Below are 20,341 nucleotides of genomic sequence, written 5' to 3' on the forward strand. Positions count from 1 at the left end.
TACTAATTGTTAATTAAAATAGAAACTAGCCAGTGGGAGGAGCAAGATGGCAGAGGAGTAGGAGACCTAAATTTCGTCTGGTCCAAGGAATTCAGCTAGACAGGGATCAAACCATTCTGAACACCTATGAACTGAACAGGAGATTGAAGAAAAGAAGCAGCAAATCTCTGAACAGAAAAGTGACCACTTTCTGGAAGGTCTCTTCTGATCTGTTAAGTGTATATTTTTCTGGGGTCGTTGTTACCCTGTTAGCATTTTGTTCTCTCATTCATCTATTCGCCTCCGGACAAAATAACAAGACAGAAAAAATCACCTCAAAAAAAAGAACAAGAGGCAGTACCAACTGCCAGGAACCTAATCAATACGGACATTAGTAAGATGTTGGAATTAAAGTTCAGAATGATGATTTTAAAGATACTAGCTGGGCTTGAAAAAAGCATGGAAGATATTAGAGAAACCCTTTCTGGAGAAATAAAAGAACTAAAATCTAACCAAGTCAAAATCAAAAAGGCTATTAATGAGGTGCAATCAAAAAAGGATGCTCTAACTGCTAGGATAAATGAGGCAGAAGAGAGAATTAGTGATATAGAAGACCAAATGATGGAAAATAAAGAAGCTGAGAAAAAGACAGATAAACAACTACTGGAACACGAGGGCAGAATTTGAGAGAGAAGTGATACCATAAGACAAAACAATATTAGAATAATTGGGATCCCAGAAGAAGAAGAAAGAGAGAGGGGGGCAGAAGGTATACTGGAGCAAATTATAGCAGAGAACTTCCCTAATTTGGGGAAGGAAACAGGCATCAAAATCCAGGAGGCACAGAGAACCCCTCTCAAAATCAATAAAAATAGGTCAACACCCCAACATCTAATAGTAAAACTTACAAGTCTCAGAGACAAAGAGAAAATCCTGAAAGCAGTTCAGGACAAGAGATCTGTAACCTACAATGGTAGAAACATTAGACTGGCAACAGATCTATCCACAGAGACCTGGCAGGCCAGGTACGACTGGCATGAAATATTCAGAGCACTAAATGAGAAAAATATTCAGCCAAGAATACTATATCCAGCTAGGCTGTCATTGAAAATTAAAGGAGAGATAAAAAGCTTCCAGGACAAACAAAAACTAAAAGAATTTGCAAACACAAAACCAGCCCTACAAGAAATATTGAAAGGGGTCCTCTAAGCAAAGAGAGAGCCTAAAAGTAACATAGACCAGAAAGGAACACAGACAATATACAGTAACAGTCACCTTACAGGCAATACAATGGGACTAAATTCCTATCTTTCAATAGTTACCCTGAATCTAAATGGGCTAAATGCCCCAATCAAAAGACATAGGGTATCAGATTGGATACAAAAAACAAGACCCATCAATATGTTGTGTGCAAGAGACTCATTTTAGAACCAAAGACACCCCCAGATTGAAAGTGATGGGGGGGAAAACCATTTACCATGCTAATGGACACCAAAAGAAAGCTGGGGTGGCAATCCTTATATCAGACAAATTAGATTTTAAACCAAAGACTATAATAAGAGATGAGGAAGGACACTACATCATATTTAAAGGGTCTATCCAACAAGAAGATCTAACAATTCCAAATATCTATGCCCCTAACATGGGAGCAGGCAATTATATAAGCCGATTAATAACAAAAGCAAAGAAACACATCGACAACAATACAATAATAGTGGGGGACTTTAACACCCCCCTCAATGAAATGGACAGATCATCTAAGCAAAAGATCAACAAGGAAAGAAAGACTTTAAATGACACACTGGACCAAATGGACTTCACAGATATATTCAGAACATTCCATCCCAAAGCAACAGAATACACATTCTTCTCTACTGCCCATGGAACATTCTCCAGAACAGATCACATCCTAGGTCACAAATCAGGTCTCAACTGGTACCAAAAGATTGGGATCATTCCCTGCATATTGTCGGACCACAATGCTTTGAAACTAGAACTCAATCACAAGAGGAAAGTCGGAAAGAACTCATACATGGAGGCTAAAGAGCATCATACCAAAGAATGAATGGGTCAACCAGGAAATTAAAGAAGAATTGAAAAAATTCATGGAAACCAATGAAAATGAAAACACAACCGTTCAAAATCTTTGGGATGCAGGAAAGGCAGTCCTAAGAGGAAAGTATATAGCAATACAAGCCTTTCTCAAGAAACGAGAAAGGTCTCAAATATACAACCTAACCCTATACCTAAAGGAGCTAGAGATAGAACAGCAAATAAAGCCTAAACCCAGCAGAAGAGAAATAATAAAGATCAGAGCAGAAATCAATGAAACAGAAACCAAAAGAACAGGAGAACACATCAACGAAACTAGGAGCTGGTTCTTTGAAAGAATTAATAAGATTGATAAATCCCTGGACAGACTTATCAAAAAGAAAAGAGAAATGACCCAAATAAATAAAATCATGAATGAAAGAGGAGAGATCACAACCATCACCAAAGAAATACAAACAATTATAAGAACATATTATGAGCAAGTTTATGCCAGCAAATTAGATAATCAGGAAGAAATGGATGCATTCCTAGAGACGTATAAACTACCAAAAGTGAACCAGGAAGAAAGAGAAAACCTGAACATACCTATAACCACTAAGAAAATTGAAGCAGTAATCAAAAATCTCCCAACAAACAAGAGCCCAGGGCCAGATGGCTTCCCAGGGGAATTCTACCAAACATTTAAAGAAGAATTAGGGCTCCTGGGTGGCTCAGTTGGTTAAGCAACTGCCTTCGGCTCAGGTCATGATCCTGGAGTCCCAGGATCGAGTCCCACATCGGGCTCCCTGCTCTGCTTCTCCCTCTGACCTTCCCCCCTCTCATGTGCGCTCTCTCTCTCTCTCTCTCACTCTCTCAAATAAATGAATAAATAAAATCTTTAAAAAAAATAAAAAGAAAAAAAGAAAGAAGAATTAATACCTATACTTTTGAAACTGTTCCAAAAAATAGAAATGGAAGGAAAACTTCCAAACTTGTTTTATGAGGCCACCATTACCTTAATCCCAAAACCAGACAAAGACCCCATCCAAAAGGAGAATTACAGACCAATATCCTTGATGAACATGGATGCAAAAATTCTCACCAAAATACTAGCCAATAGGATCCAACAGTACATTAAAAGGATTATTCACCACAACCAAGTGGGATTTATCCCTGGGCTGCAAGGTTGGTTCAACATCCACAAATCAATCAACATGATACATTAATAGAAGAAAGAACAAGAACCATATGATCCTCTCAATAGATGCAGAAAAAGCATTTGACAAAGTACAGCATCCTTTCTTGATCAAAACTCTTCAGAGTATAGGGGTAGAGGGCACATACCTCAGTATCATAAAAGCCATCTATGAAAAACCCACAGCAAATATCATTCTCAATGGGGAAAAACTGAGAGCTTTCCCCCTAAGGTCAGGAACATGGTAGGGATGCCCACTATCACCACTGCCATTCAACATAGTATTAGAAGTCCTAGCCACAGCAATCAGACAACAAAAAGAAATAAAAGGCATCCAAATCGGCAAAGAAGTCAAACTCTCACTCTTTGCAGATGATATGATACTTTATGTGGAAAACCCAGAAGACTCCACCCCAAAACTGCTAGAACTCATACAGGAATTCAGTAAAGTGGCAGGATATAAAATCAATGCACAGAAATCAGTGGCCTTCCTATACACCAACAACAAGATAGAAAAAAGAGAAATTAGGAGTCAATCCCATTTACAACTGCACCCAAAACCATAAGATACCTAGGAATAAATCTAACCAAAGAGGCAAAAAATCTGTACTCAGAAAACTATAAAATACTCATGAAAGAAACTGAGGAAGAAACAAAGAAATGGAAAAACGTTCCATGCTCATGGACTGGAAGAACAAATATCGTGAAGATGTCAATGCTACCTAGAATAATCTACACATTTAATGCAATCCTGGTCAAAATACCATCAACTTTTTTCAAAGAAATGGAACAAATAATCCTAAAATTTGTATGGAACCAGAAAAGACCCCAAATAGCCAGAGGAATGTTGAAAAAGAAAAGCAAACCTGGTGGCATCACAATTCCAGACTTCAAGCTCTATTACAAAGCTGTCATCATCAAGACAGTATGGTACCGGCACAAAAACAGACACATAGATCAATGGAACAGAATAGAGAGCCCAGAAATGGACCCTCAACTCTATGGCCAACTCATCTTCAACAAAGCAGGAAAGAATGTGCAATGGAAAAAAGACAGTCTCTTCAACAAATGGTGTTGGGAAAACTGGACAGCTACATGCAGAAGAATGAAATTGGACCATTTCCTTACACCACACACAAAAATAGACTCAAAATGGATGAAAGACTTCAATGTGAGACAGGAGTCCATCAAAATCCTAAAGGACAGCACAGGCAGCAACCTCTTCGACCTCCGCCGCAGCAACTTCTTCCTAGAAACACTGCCAAAGGCAAGAGAAGCAAGGGCAAAAATGAACTATTGGGACTTCATCAAGATAAAAAGCTTTTGCAGAGCAAAAGAAACAGTCAACACAACCAAAAGACAACTGACAGAATGGGAAAAGATATTTGCAAATGACATTTCAGATAAAGGGCTAGTATCCAAAATCTATAAAGAACTGATCAAACTCAACACCCAAAGAACAAATGATCCAATCAAGAAATGGGCAGAAGACATGAACAGATATTTTTCCAAAGAAGACATCCAAATGACCAACAGACACATGAAAAAGTATCTCAACATCACTCTGCATCAGGGAAATCCAAATCAAAACCTCAATGAGATACCACCTCACACCAGTCAGAATGGCTAAAATGAACAAGTCAGGAAATGACAGGTGTTGGTGGGGATGCGGAGAAAGGGGAACCCTCCTACACTGTTGGTGGGAATGCAAGCTGGTGCAGCCACTCTGGAAAACAGTATGAGGTTCCTCAAAAAGTTGAAAATAGAGCTAACATATGACCCAGCAATTGCACTACTGGGTATTTACCCCAAAGATACAAAAGTAGGGATCCGAAGGGGTACGTGCACCCCAATGTTTATAGTAGCAATGTCCACAATAGCCAAACTATGGAAAGAGTCAAGATGTCCATCGATAGATGAATGGATAAAGAAGATGTGGTAGATATATACAATGGAATATTATGCAGCCATCAAAAGGAATGAAATCTTGCCATTTGCAACGATGTGGATGGAACTGGAGGGTATTATGCTTAGTGAAATAAGTCAATCAGAGGGGCTCCTGGGTGGCTCAGTCATTAAGCATCTGCCTTCGGCTTAGGCCATGGTCCCAGGGTCCTGGGATCGAGTCCCACATCAGGGTCCCTGCTCGGCAGGAAGCCTGCTTTTCCTCTCCCACTCCCCCCTGCTTGTGTCCCTCTCTCACTGTGTCTCTCTCTGTCAAATAAATAAAATCTTTTAAAAATAAATAAATAAATAATTTAAAGAAAATAGAAATAAGTCAATCAGAGACAGACATGTATCATATGATCTCACTGATGTGAGGAATACTTAATCTCAGGAAACAAACTGAGGGTTGCTGAAGTGGTGGGGGGTGGGAGGGCTGGGGTGGCTGGGTGACAGACATTGGGGAGGGTATGTGCTATGGTGAGCGCTGTGAATTGTGTAAGACTGTTGAATCAGACCTGTACCTCTGAGACTATAATAATACATTATATGTTAAAAAATGATGTAATGTATGGTGATAACATAATTAAAAAAAATAATAAAAAATATATAAACTAGTCTTAGAAAATTTTTAGAATAAAATGTAATATTTTAATGTTAAAAATCCTTTCTTCTAAAATTACCCAACATTCTGTATACTAGGGCAATTGATAAATATATTAGGCACATAGAAGAAAAAAAAAATAGCACACTATTTAGCCGTGGCCAAAGCCAAATATCATCATAGTAAAATACATTTCTGGAACATAAGAGTAAATATAAATTCTAATAAAAAAGTAACTATTGTTATAAATTTTTATTAAGCATTTTAAGAGCTGACTTAATTTGACAGTATATACACAACCATTCTCTCACCTTCTGTCAGCTGTTATTTCTGTAGTCTGTACACATTTGCAATACTCAATACAGGCTCAATTTCAAATGAAGTAGATAGGGGAATAAGACATTTTTTGGCTAACATTGATGATGCTGATGTTTCCACCAAGTTATTAAGGTTTCCTTCCTCTGTAATAATAATTAGTTTAAACCTCCATAGGAAGGGTTTTAAAGTATTCTTGTTAAAAGTCCTTAATTTTGACTGAGAAAACAGGATGTGTACTAGATATCTCATTTTTCTCTAACACTTCCTCCTTTTCATATACTATATTTTTTTCATTATTATATTTGAAACAAGGATCTTCTTAGATATTACTGATTATCATTTTGAGTTCTCCTCAGTCCTTCTGATTTCTGCCTTTAATTCAACTTTATAAGATATAAAGAATTCCCAAAAAGGAATTCATATATTATCTTTAGAGATTTATTGCTAAAAAAATTAAATAACATGAAAATGAAGACAACTATGAATCTCTATACCTTATCACTGAAACTTTCAAATATTACTTTTCTGCATAAAATTAAGTTTCACAACTATTTGTCCTTATATTTTACTCTTGTAATAATAAATATTTATACTTCAAGTCACTGACAGAATTTCAACACATAAAACCTATGAGAAAATGCTCATTCTTAATTATATAGAGAATACTCACCTGTAATTGAAAGTGAAAACTGAGACATTAATGATAAATCTAAGTGACATACCTCATTTATTTTACTGATGTTGTTAGGCTATTTATATGAGGGTAAGTATTTTTACATACAAATTCAAGAATGCCAGAAATGATACTGAAGTAGCTCTTCTGCTGTTCAGTCTTTCAAAGGCTAAAACCAGAGCTAAAGCCGAAGACCAGATTTCAGATGAATACCCAAACTGAATGTGTACTTGTATATAACCCTCATAAAGCAATAATTACATTTAAGGTAACAGTAAAAACAGCAACAATGTTCATTTCTAGAACAGTCATGATATGCCAGACATTCCATATTATTTCACTTACTTCTCACTATAGGCTTGCTTATAAAGCAATACCACTGGTCTTCCTCATTCTACAGAGAAGGAAACTGAGCCTTCAAGAGACTTGCCTAAGTCACATGATTAATAAATGGTTATGCTAGTAAACAAGGCTCAAACTAGCACTGACAAGACACTTGACAAAACTGAACTTAATTTCCAATAAACAATATAAGCCTTAAATAAGAGTCACAGATAACTAAAATCATTCTCAATTAGGCAAGTTACTGGAAGGGTGGAGAGGGAGTCCTAAAAATTCCTATGGGAGAAAGGCAAACCTCTGATCCCAAGAAAAATAAGAACAGTTCTGGAAGCCGGCAATGGGCAGGTTTCTGCTATATGCAAGAAACGTGGGATCTTTAAATTCTGTCCTGTACTACACCAGAGAGCTGTATGGATCCAGTGAGGGACTAGTTAAATTGTAAAAATTAGCAACACATTCTCATGAAGAGTTTCAAATGCCTAAATAAAATTTCTACAAAGAAGTTTACTTGCCTTTTTCAGAGCTAAGGCCAAAAAAATAAACAAGTTCTATACAGTCAACTAAAAATTAAAATACGGTTGGGGCGCCTGGGTGGCTCAGTTGGTTAAGCGACTGCCTTCGGCTCAGGTCATGATCCTGGAGTCCCGGGATCGAGTCCCGCGTCGGGCTCCCTGCTTGGCAGGGAGTCTGCTTCTCCCTCTGACCCTCCTCCCTCTCATGCTCTCTGTCTCTCATTCTCTCTCTCTCAAATAAATAAATAAATAAATAAATCTTTAAAAAAAAAAAATTAAAATACGGTTCTTGTAATTGAATAGTTACTTAAAAACAAAAGAAATTAATGAATAACTATTGAAATATGGAAAATGGGTAAAACAAATGATAATGGACTTGATGTGGACACGCCTGTGTGTACGTGTATCTTCTCTGTAGATGTTATACTACTGCCAACAGTGTAGAATTCTCCAAGTGACTACATAGTATGTTGTAAGTCAGAAGTCAAGACATATTTGCGTTATGACTATTGAACGGGGGATCTGATAAGCAGGAGTAAACTTTCAAACCATAAGTCAAATTGTCTCACTCCTTTGGTTAAAATCTTCCTGTGATCTCTCATAGAGAGATCTTATAAAGTTGAATTAAAGAATTCAGAATAAATTCTGAAGTGTTTACTGTGGTTTGCAAGGCTCTGGTGGCTCCCACCAAATTCTCTGGCCTCATCTCCTACCCACCCTCTTCTCCCGTCAAAGTGGCCTTCTTTCTTTTTTTTTTTTTTAAGATTTTATTTATTTATATATTTGACAGAGAGAGACACAGCAAGAGAGGGAACACAAGCAGGGGGAGTGGGAGAGAGAGAAGCAGGCTTCCCGCTGAGCAAGGAGCCCGATGCGGGGCTCGATCTTTCTTTCTCTCGATTTTGCCAAGCTGTTGTGCAGAACAGAGGCCCTATGCTGGATGTCCTTGCTTGAAGTACCCTTCCACCAGATTTTTGCCCTACATGAGAATAGGGACATACCTGCTTTGCTTATATCATCCATGCCCAGCACTACTCCTAGCACAGAGTATCTGATGATATTTACTGACTAAATTAATGAATGATTATCATCCCAAGTGCCCCATAGATCAGTTTTCAACAAAGGACACATTGCCCAGCTGCAAGGAGTGTGGTTAGCTGAGAGCCTCTGGGTGTTAGCTTCATTAACGTTTGCCTCAGCTTTCCAGTCCAAGACATACTCCTCTCAGGAAGTCCACAGCCAACACCTGAGAAATGGTGGAAGAGCCTAGTCATTCCCACCCAATGCAGGACTCCTCCAACCTTTTTCCAAAGGTCTCTGTTGGGTTGGTAGGGACTTGATCAAGTCAGCATCACAACGTAATGATTGCTCCTGACCAATCCTCACCCCACTCTTTTCTTTTCACAGGTGTTCCTCCCCAGTAAACCCTTAGCAATCCTAACTCCATCTCAGTGTCTGCTTAAGAACCCAACCAGCAGTGTTCCCATTTCAAAAATCACTCATGCCTATAAATTCAATGGTATTTTTAACAATGCACAGAACTTTCGTATCAAGCATCTGATGAAATAGCTACCACAACCCTCATTCTCCACTACATTCACACAAACACACTCTCTCTCTCGCGCGCGCGCGCGCGCGCGCGCTCTTTCCCCCCCTCCCTTCAACTCCTAACAAAACCACAGGGCATTTAGCAGATTGTTACTTTATTTACATATAATTCTTAATTCAAATGTTATCTCCTCTAGGAAGCCTTCAAATATAAACAACTGCTCTTTTTTTGTGGCTCCCTTTTGAACATCTAGCAGTACCTACCACACTATTCTCATGTGCTTCTATGTCTGTTTCCCTGTTAGGGATGTAGTTCCTTCAATATACACCTGCCTCATCCTAATAGCCCCCCACCTTATATGGCAAGTGGTTCAAGTGAGATGTTCCATAAATTTCTTGGATGAAGAAAGAAAATGAACTAACTTTTTTAAAAAAACTTTTAAAAGCATATAATTTTTACACAGTTTTATCTGTAAGGTTAAATAACTATAGTTGGCACATTCAAATCCCAAACTAAAAATAAAATAACTTTATTCTTCTTAGTGAATAAACTTCATTCTACTTTTGAGAGGCAGTTACTAATGTTAAAATTTAAAGCTACTATTCAATTTAGAGGCCTATTCATTTTGAACTATTTAGAACACTTCTTTACAAATAATATATTAGTTACCAAGGAAAAATGAAGCACTGCTTTTTACAACTCATTAAATTTCTTTTCAACTTCATATAACCTGTCAGTTCTCAATTACACCCTCCTGGGACAACATCAGGCCAAACATTCCTAGCATTTGAGCATAAAACGAAACCATGAAAAACGCACATACACAGAATGAAGTGTCTATTAAAAAAGCATTTTATGAATTAGAAATTTTGATTTTGAGAATTGTTTAACACCAATGGTTAAGCCATGCTCATTTTTTTTTAATTCAGTGAGTTAAAATGAGCAAACAGCATTACTCCTACACATAGTAATCACAGAATAGGTGAACAATTTTTAAATCCTAGTATTTTAAAGGAAGGCTAAGCCTCCCATAGGAAATAAAAGTGGAAATGAGTCCAAGGGAGAAAATGGCTTGGTTCCACACCCTTAAAATTGCCTACAGCAATGATTCAAAAAATAAAATAAGCCCCCAGAGTCTGGGTCAGCAGCATAGTGTTACAACTTAAGCATTGGGTCATCAGTGGCAATGGTAGGCTGATGAAGGGTTGAGGTAATATATTTACTTACTGTAGTAAGGGACTGTGTAACAGTACTGCCAACAGTACAAAGAGGTCTTGTGTGGATATCATGTACAAAGAAATACTATAGCCATCGGCTTATATTTTAATATTGAAATATGAAACATACCAGAATAGTTTAAGAAATAAACACAGATAAACTATATTATAAACACTAATAGTTCAACTTGTTAAAAAAAATAAAATTGAACTTCTCTAACAATCTATTAATTATATTTTCCAAGAAAAAACCTTCCATTTTCATTACTCATTAAAATCTGATCCTAATTGAAATAACCTTCCTCTAAAATAGGGATAAAAGCAAAATACAATGGTAATATGGAAAAGGGCAATTTTTCAAGTAATAAAGCCACTCTCAAATATAAACAAAGTTTGTTAAACTTATGGCATTAAATTTAACACTGGTTTGTCTGCATATTTAACAGGCAACTCCAATTAGTGGAATAAACGTGTATGAATTACATTATGTATATTTCTATTCAAAGCTCTTGGTAAACCTATTTTGCAATTATCCAAGAAAAGAATCAGAGAGAAGAGTCTATTATTTGTGTTCCCAGTGCCTGGCACAAAGATGGGCATACAATGTTTGTGACATATATACATTTACTAGATGCAAAAATTAATGAAAATCCCAAGGTCAGTTTTTTTAAGGATACATTTCTTCGAACAGTGTAAGTGTTAACAGTACCAATAATTTTGATTTCTGAAAGTCACTATAAGTAACCTATAACATATATTTTGAGCAAGACTGATACTAAGAATCATTACCCAAAAGATGATGTCCAAGAATCATAAAAAGTGTCCCTATCTTGATTCAATATTTCTTAGGATATTTTTGCAGGAAAATAACTTTTAAAAATACTAACATGGATGAAAATGCAAAATGCTGTACCTAATAAACAACTACCAATCACCTAAATTCCAGGTGTTAATGAATCCCTGAAAAATTAACTCAATGGAATACTATTTAATAGTTCAATTTAAAAACATTTTTGAAGCATAGACTATATATCTGGCATCATGGTAGATGGCATACTCTGGGAATATAAAAGAAGTACACCTAACACAAACCAGGGTATATGAAGCTTCAGTTAAGTCTTAAAGAAAAAGAAATAGTTAAGCAGACAAGAGGAGGAAATGATTATGAGGGTAGGAAAAGTGTTCCACGCAGATGCAACACAATGCAACAATAAAGAAGGATGAGAGATTATGTGTGTTTGGGCAGCCAATATTTCAAAACAGCTAAAGGAAAGGGCTTGAAGAACTTTTCCAGAGATGAGTCTCAGTGATCGTGAAAAGGCCCAGTACTGACCTGCAACGAAGTTCAAATTTTATCTTTAAGACAAATGGGAAACCACTGAAGGACATAATCAGAATTCCATTTTATAAAGATCACAGACTGCAACAGAAAGAAAGAACTGGAAAAGAACAAGAAAGGACTGGGAGATCACTTGGTAAGATACCAGTTGAAAATAAGACATGGTAACACAAAGTAGAGGCCTGAGGTCAGATTTTATTTTTTTTAGAAAGCATTTTTCTTTTTTTTAATTTTTAAATTGAAATTCAACTTAGTTAACATATAGTGTATTATTAGTTTCAGGGGAAGAATTTAGTGATTCATCAGTTGCATATAACACCCACTGCTCATTACATCAAGTGCCCCCCTTAATGTCCATCACCCAGTTACCCCATCCTCCCACCCAACTCCCCTCCAACAACCCTGTTTGTTCCCTCTGATTAAGAGTCTCTTATGGTTTGCCTCTCTCTCTGTTTTTGTCTTATTTTAATTTTCCTTCCCTTCCCCTATGTTCATCTGTTCTGTTTCTTAAATTCCATACATGAGTGAAATCATATGGTATTTGTCTTTCTCTGACTTATTTCCCTTAGCATAATACTCTCTAATTCCATCCATGTCATTGCAACTGACAAGATTTCATTCTTTTTGATGGCTGAGTAATATTCTATTGTGTGTGTGTTTGTGCGTGTGTGTGTGTGTATTTATGTATATACACACACCACACCTTCCTTATCCATTCATCTGTTGATGGACATCTGGGCCCTTTGCATATTTTGGCTATTGTGGACATTGCTGCTTTAAACACTGGGGTGTAGGTGCCCCTTTGAATCACTATGTTTGTATCCTTTGGATAAACAGAGGTCAGATTTAAGAGGAAGAATTGACAGAACATGATGACTTCTAAGTGTTTTGCATAAGACAGATTAATAATGGTGGTACCACTAATTATGATGAGAGAGGAAGAGTTAAATTTCATCTTGAATATTAGTGAGTTTTAGATACCTTAGCACATGCAAATGAATTTCTCAGTTTCAGGAAGATCTGGACTAGAGAATTCAATGAAGCAGTTGTCAGTGTATGAATGGTAACTGGAGCCACATAGAAGGAAGAGCTTAGTCCAAGTACTTCATCAAAGTATAAAAGACAAAGGAGGGGCGCCTGGGTGGCTCAGTCGTTAAGTGTCTGCCTTCGGCTCAGGTCATGATCTCAGGGTCCTGGGATCGAGCCCTGCATTGGGCTCCCTGCTCAGCAGGAAGCCTGCTTCTCCCTCTCCCACTCCCCCTGCTTGTGTTCCCTCTCTCGCTGTGTGTCTCTCTGTCAAATAAATAAATCTTAAAAAAAAAAAAAAAAAAAGACAAAGGAGAAGAGCCCACAAATCAAGAATAGAGTTCTGTGTGTCAAATATGACGTCAAGGAAGATAAAAACTACAAAATATACACCATCAGCATCAAAGCTAAGCAGAAAAGCAACATGTATATCATTCTAAGTTATTTCTCTGGGAAGGAAAAAAGGAAGATAAATGAGAAGTTGAGGGGGACTTAGAATCTAAGTAAATTTTCTTTGCATGCTTTTTCACAATGGGAGAGACCAAAGTACGTGACCACCAAAAAGAAAAAAAATTTTAATGTAATGTTATAAAAGAAAAACATAACATAAAGTGGTATATACATAATATAGAACGATGTAAAACTTTATGTATAAGGACATGGGTTAGAAGGGAAGATGGAAAATTAAAAACTCATGTTATACTTGTGGTATTTTTTCCTCTTACGATTTCCTTTAATGGATGTTGTCCTATGCTTTCACAATTTAAAAATGAGTAAAAAGAGAATAACCACTATATGTCCTCACCGAATTCCATCATAATATTAAAATAATTAAAGATGTATAGCCTTATGATTAATAATCTAATGAAAAATATATTCATGATTCAATCCTAATTTTCTAATAATCATCTAACCTAATCCTAAAATGTGCATACTTTAAAGTGATCTGGTTGTTTCAAAACATCCCAGGTCTATAAGACTTCCATGTCTCACTAAACTTGGAAAATATGAGGCAAATGACATATTAACTTGAACAATCATAAAAATGCTTAGAAAGTAAAAGGCTCATTTAATGAAAAAAACTTAGAAATGTTTCCATATGTTTCTATGAAGTATTCTTTCCCCAGTAAATGAACACATTCAAGATTTTGTTTCTGGCTTTGTTTCAGAAAAAAAACCCATCTGCATAGTACGGCACTTACAAGTACATCTCAGTCATGCAACAGTAATGTCACAGCTCATATATCAAATAAAAATCACATTCAAGCCCACACAACCTCACAGACCCAAAATCTTCCTTTCTATTAAGAGTATTCCTGAGAGAGCATTCACTGCACCTCACTGATGATGTCACATAACTTTTGTTAGAAGTTAAATCCTAAAACTAAAATATCAAACAGTTTGGAGTACAGTTGTGAATGACGTAAAAAGCCAACTTCCTCTAGGTATGTTATGAATATTTCTTTTTTTTTTTTTCAGAAACAGGTGCCAAGGTGGTGAAAAAGAAAACATTAACTATACCTCATCATAGTGATTTATTTTTTTATTTTTTATTTTTTTTAAAGATTTATTTATTTGACAGAGACAGAGACAGCGAGAGCAGGAACACAAGCAGGGGGAGTGGGAGAGGGAGAAGCAGGCTTCCTGCTGAGCGGGGAGCCTGATGTGGGACTCGATCCCAGGATCCTGGGATCATGACCTGAGCCGAAGGCAGTCGCTTAACCAACTGAGCCACCCAGGCGCCCCCATCATAGTGATTTTTTAAATAAAGCATATTTCATTATGTTAAAGACATGATAAAATAATAATGCTTCATGTAATACTTAGAGAAACTGTGACACAGTTTGAATCCATGTCTATTTAATCCCATATATATGTGTGTGTGTGGAAATATATTCATTATGTTAGAAGTACTCGATTATCTAGAGCAGTTATCACAAATTTCATGCAGTTGTGTAACCAACATTATTGCTACACTATCTGTGCACCATTTGTGCTATTATTTAACTAATGAAGTAAAAATGCAGCAGTACTACGCAGTGGCTAAGAGCTTGGACACAGTCAAAACACATGTACTGAAATTACAGCTCTGCCACCTACTAGATCTATAACCAAGAACAAAACTGTTCATCTCTCTGGGCTTCAGTTTCTCATCTGTACAATGGGAAGAATAATGGTACCTTCTTCTCAAAACCGTTGTGAGGATTAAATGACCCAATAGATATCAAGTACTTAGAAGAGTGCATCCACATGATAAGCCAGTAATTAGCTAACACAATTTTTTTCCTTAAATTTACTCCTATTTTTTACTTGTACTTCATGATAAATTTATTTCACGAGCAAACTCTTATTCCATTATCTTAAACAATAATATCTGAAATCAAAGTATAATATGTGGGATATATTTTTTCTCAATACGCAGTAAAATAATTCTTACAATTAAAAAGAGTTTACAACATACTACTTAAAATCATCTCCAGTATCAAAAGTGGTATTGCAACAATAATGAACACTTAATAATTATGTAAGAGCCACTTTTTGAAATACACATTTAAAACTATGTGCCTCAAAAAAATTTTTTTGAAATCCATTCAAAGGAAATGGAGACATGTAAGTAACATCCTATGATAAATACATTGCTGGATGTTACAAGAAAAATAAACAGTGCTTTCTGTAGGGAAAAGGCATTAGAAAACAAAAAATGCAATGCCATTCAATGAGTAACTATCATCCGATTCAAGTTTCAGAGATTTAAAAATTCCACTGGTTCTGGGGCGCCTGGGTGGCTCAGTTGGTTAATCGTGGGACTCTTGATTTCAGCTCAGGTCGTGATCTCAGAGTGGTCAAATAGAGCCCCGTGCTCAGCAGGGAATCTGCTTGAGATTCTCTCTCTCTCTCTCCCTCTCCCTCGGCCCCTCCCTCTCCCCCTGCTCGCATGTGTGCTCACTATCTCTCTCTAAATAAGTTTTTTAAAAAAATCCCACTGGGGATGCCTGCCTGGGTGGCTCAGTCGGTTAAGCAGCTGCCTTCAGCTCAGGTCATGATCCCAGGGTCCTGGGATCAAGTCCCGCATCGAGCTCCCTGCTCAGGGGGAAGCCTGCTTCTTCCTCTACCCCTCCCCCTGCTTGTGTGTATTCTCTCTCTCTGACAAAAATCTTTTTTAAAAAACCCAACTGGTTCTTCTATTAAACAAAATTCCTCTTAGTTTCAGTTCTTTTCCTTTATTGAATTAAAAAACCCTGTTACCTTTCATAAAATGAAATAATGGAGCATATATTTTACTGTTACTGTCAATAAAATTAATAACACTAGCCACCAATTATTAAGCCAGGCACTGTGATGAATGCAATTTATCACTACAAACCATAAAAAATGTATTATTATCCATATTTTACAATGAAGAAGATCAAAGAATCTAAGCAACATGCCTAAGGATCCCGCAATTAGTAAATGGCAATGGGGAGGAGGGGGTAACCTGCGAAAAAAATTTAAACCATAAGATCCAGACTATACCAGACAGCCAAGACCACCTTCAAAGTGGTCATAAGCTAACAGCATCACTGTTTCATTGATCAAAACATTTTTGGTGCTCCTCACAACTACATTTATGGTCTACAAGTCATTCTTCTGAACTGTCCCAATGATGACAAATTTTGATCATTTTAGGGGTAAACATGAATATTTGAAAGAAAAACCATTTAGAACAGTAAAGTGACACTGGATCTCAACAGATCTTTATATTCTAACACATAGCATGAATTTAGACACATACACAAAATTACATTTTGTTTCTCTCTGTAACATTCAATCTTTAAAAGAAATGTGTATTTAAAACTAAGGTACTAATTTCTCACGTATCTGCTAAATTGGCTACAAAAACTTTTTCAAGAAATTTTTAAAATCTGTGAATACAGCAATTGTTAACAGATTGGAAAATCCTGGCCAAAAGAATTACTTAGAAAAGCAAGAGTCACTTGGATACGTAAGTTTTGATTGCAGTATAAAAGGATAAGCTTCAAAGACATATTCTTTAGAGAATAACCATTAAAGAGTCTCTCTGGCTTTAAAAGCTAATATTTTTCTCATTTTAGAATTTTCTTCATTTTTATCTTCAAATAGCTTATATGAAACTTGCTCATTATTTTTCAAAATATTTTCTAATGTGTGATCGGCAATACTGCTCAAAATTCTGACTAGTAAAGAATAAAATTAGGAAGAGTTTCTCAGTTCTTCTGGTGCATCTTTGGATTTGGAATCAATCCAAAATCATGTTAGCTCTTTCACCAATGTACTGATTCATGTTCAAGCTACAGATTCATATTCCCTAGGTGTCCAATATAACCTACAACTTTTCTTTTTTGTACCAATTAAATCTTACTAATTTTATTACTTTAATCCAAAGCACATTTTAATCGTTTATACTTCTCGGCCTTAGAGATTCACTTTATATGAATAACTTCAATCAATTTAGAAATAACACCTAGTTTAATGTGCATATATTTTTCATTCTTTCCATCATGACAACAATATAACTAAATAAAAATGAGTCTAGGTGAAATACCAATTAATAGATCTCTGGTGAAGATTCCAAACCATCAGTTATTATATTTTGTATAATACAATGATATGTATTTCTTAGGACTTGTATTGGACAGAAACAGAAATCCAACTAGCTTAAACACTGGGATTAACTGGTTTATAGAATACAAAGAAGGACTGAAAACCCAGTGATAATAGAGAAAATATCAGCCCTCAAAACCATTAGTACCAGAGTCTCAAATGACTCCAGCACTCTATTTCCTTATCACTTTAGGTCACTTTCTCTGCAGACCTGATTTCTCACCATAGCAAGACACAAACAGTGATAATTCCTAATCCCTACATTCTATGTCTTCTGCCAATAGAAAAAAAACTACCCTCATTTTTTCTGATTCCACATTCAAAAATCCCATCCTGACTGGCCCAACTTTTAACTTACAGGTAGGCACCATTACTGACTCAGCATGGGTAAAGTACCTACCCTTAGGAAACCAGAAATAGCAAACTAAAAGAGCATACCAGGCTTGGCCACAACATTTTAGATTTATGTGAAAAAGGAACAGCTACCCCCAAGGGGAACCTTAACCTCCACTCCACCTCTTGAAGCAAAGCCATAGGCTTAATGGGGCATTTGATACATGAAGGTTCCCCAAAATGCCAGATTCAGTAAGGGTTCAACTAAACTGAGACATAATGGTGTCCACTGTGCTATTACAGCTATTCAACCTCGGCTCCCGCAATGTGTGAAACCAGCTCAGTGAGCAGAATTCAAAGCCATTCACATAATTCTGCCTAATGGTACCTTGATAAATCTTGTTTTAATTTACTGACCCTTCAGTTGTTGTCATTGGTCTAGCTGTTTGGTCTGCCACTAGAAAACTACAAACTGGCAGATTAAAGGCTAAAAATTAGGTGTCGCAAAGTTTAGAAGAAAGATAGTATCGGGGCGCCTGGGTGGCTCAGTTGGTTTAAAGCATCTGCCTTCAGCTCAGGTCATGATCTCAGGATCCTGGGATCGAGCCCCTCATCCAGCTCCTTGCTCAGCAAGGAATCTGCCTCTCCCTCTGTGGCCCCCTCTTGACTCATGCTCGCTCTCTCTCTCTCTCTCACTCGCTCTCAAATAAATAAATAAAATCTTTAAAAAAAAAAAAGAAGAAAGTATAGGAAAAAAAATTACAGCTGATCAAACCATCTGTGAATCTTTTGATGCCCACAGTAGGGGCCCTTTCTCTGAGACTAACTTGATTCAACCAGTACCACCCAGACTGCCCACCACTGCTGCCCAGACCCATCACTGCATCAGACACGGCAAAACTTTCACCACCATAGACTGCACAGAAAGTAAAGGACTCTGTTTCCAATGCAGAGGTTACCACAGTATGGTCGACTCGTGAATACCCAAAGTAAACAATTTATAATGTGGTGTCAAAGGCCACGTTGCACTAAGCACTGCCACCCAATCCACATCTACTGTATTTCTCCCAAACTCATTACTTCAGACCTTTAACCCCTAACTCCCATTCAGTCTGATCAGCTACCTCTGGTCACACCAATTTAGCATTCAAAATTAAGCTGCTACATATTTTTTGGCTTTTAGGACCATTTACCAGCTAACAGTGTTATGCCTTCTCTTCTAAAGGTCACAAAACAGGTCAAAGGTTAGAATATTTGATGGACACTCTGTGCTCCCTACCTAATCCACAGGCATCTAGTATTGTCAAGCATGGGTACAGCCTCCTGATAAATCAACTGAAGATTTCTGATTCTACCTTCCTCACCTTCTTTTGGTGCACATAATTAAGTAGATATTATAAGGTGAAATACTGTTTTAAGAAGGATGCAGAGGGCGCCTGGGTGGCTCAGTTGGTTAAGAAGGATGCAGAAAAGACATAACAATAGCAAGCCTAAGGCTGCTATCCCTACAAAGGCCCATTTGGAAAGCTGGCCCCTCACTGGGAGCATGTAGGAACTTGCCTTGCCTCCATTCTCTAAATGATAAGAATGGTTTACCATGTGTAATCTTTTGTACAGAAAATGTGGTTTATACTGAACACCTGCTTTTGGCGCATGCTCAGGTGTACCCCTCACAGGAACATGTATGGATTTCTCCTGTGTCTTTTTCCCTTTTGATCTGACATGTACTCTTACTACCTTGCTGTAATAAATCTTAAACATGAGTATAACTGTATGCTGAGTCCTTCGAGTTCTTCTGGACAATCTCCAAATGTAGGGGTCTTGGAAACGCCAGATACAAAAATCCACACAGCAATTCTAACAATTTTTCACAGCTAACTTAAATTATACTCTTTTCTTACAATTATCTCCCATAATTTAATTATATCCTTTATTTTGCTGACTTTGCTCACTCACTAAAAAGGACAGATCTCCTAGCTCCCATCCACTATACTACAGATGGTGTCAGAGGTAGGGGGAAGAGAGGGAGTAATCTTAGGAACTGGTAGAATTTGTGAACTATTTCCATTCTGAATACTCATCAAAAAAAAGCAGACATACAAACACTTACCTGCAGACATTCTCCAAAGCAAATACTAGTTGCTGAGGATATAACAGGAGAGTAAATGAGATGTGGTACCTGCCCTCATGGAACCTATTTTCTACTTAAAAATCCTCTGAGGAACTGACATTTGAGCAGGACTCTGGAGGATAAGTTAATATATATTAAGTAAGTAAAACAGAGGGAGAAGAGCATTGCAGCAAGTTGGGTATCTTGAGAGAAGCACAGCTCTTTTGAGAAGCTGAAAGGTTAATGGAGTACAGGGCCAGATTTGAGTCTTTATCCTACAATTAACAGAAAGGCAAGAAAGGAGTGCTAGGATCACATCTGAATTTTTCAAAGCTCACTCCAGTACATGTTAGACAATGGATCAGAAGAGGAAAACAAAATGATGAAGTGACCTCGAGTGTCAGAGATAAAGATGGAGAGAAATGGATGTATTATAAAAGTACTTAGAAAATAAATCTGACAATACTTGGTGACTGATATACTCTGGGTAAATGATTAAACACAAGTAGTGAACAATATTTGCCAAGTACTGGTCTAGACAATGGAGGA

At 37.0% G+C, this 20,341-nt stretch overlaps 1 protein-coding gene across 15 annotated transcripts in view; it reads right to left on the reverse strand.

The window, feature by feature from the left end:
- Positions 1-20,341, reverse strand: part of VPS13B (vacuolar protein sorting 13 homolog B) — a 768,399-nt gene that overhangs the window by 577,080 nt on the left and 170,978 nt on the right. The gene's annotated exons all lie outside the window — the stretch shown is intronic.

This window comes from Mirounga angustirostris, unplaced genomic scaffold (assembly GCF_029215605.1).
Source record: "Mirounga angustirostris isolate CCGP_5_RB_7025 unplaced genomic scaffold, mMirAng1.0.hap1 SCAF_4, whole genome shotgun sequence".
Taxonomy (NCBI): domain Eukaryota; kingdom Metazoa; phylum Chordata; class Mammalia; order Carnivora; family Phocidae; genus Mirounga; species Mirounga angustirostris.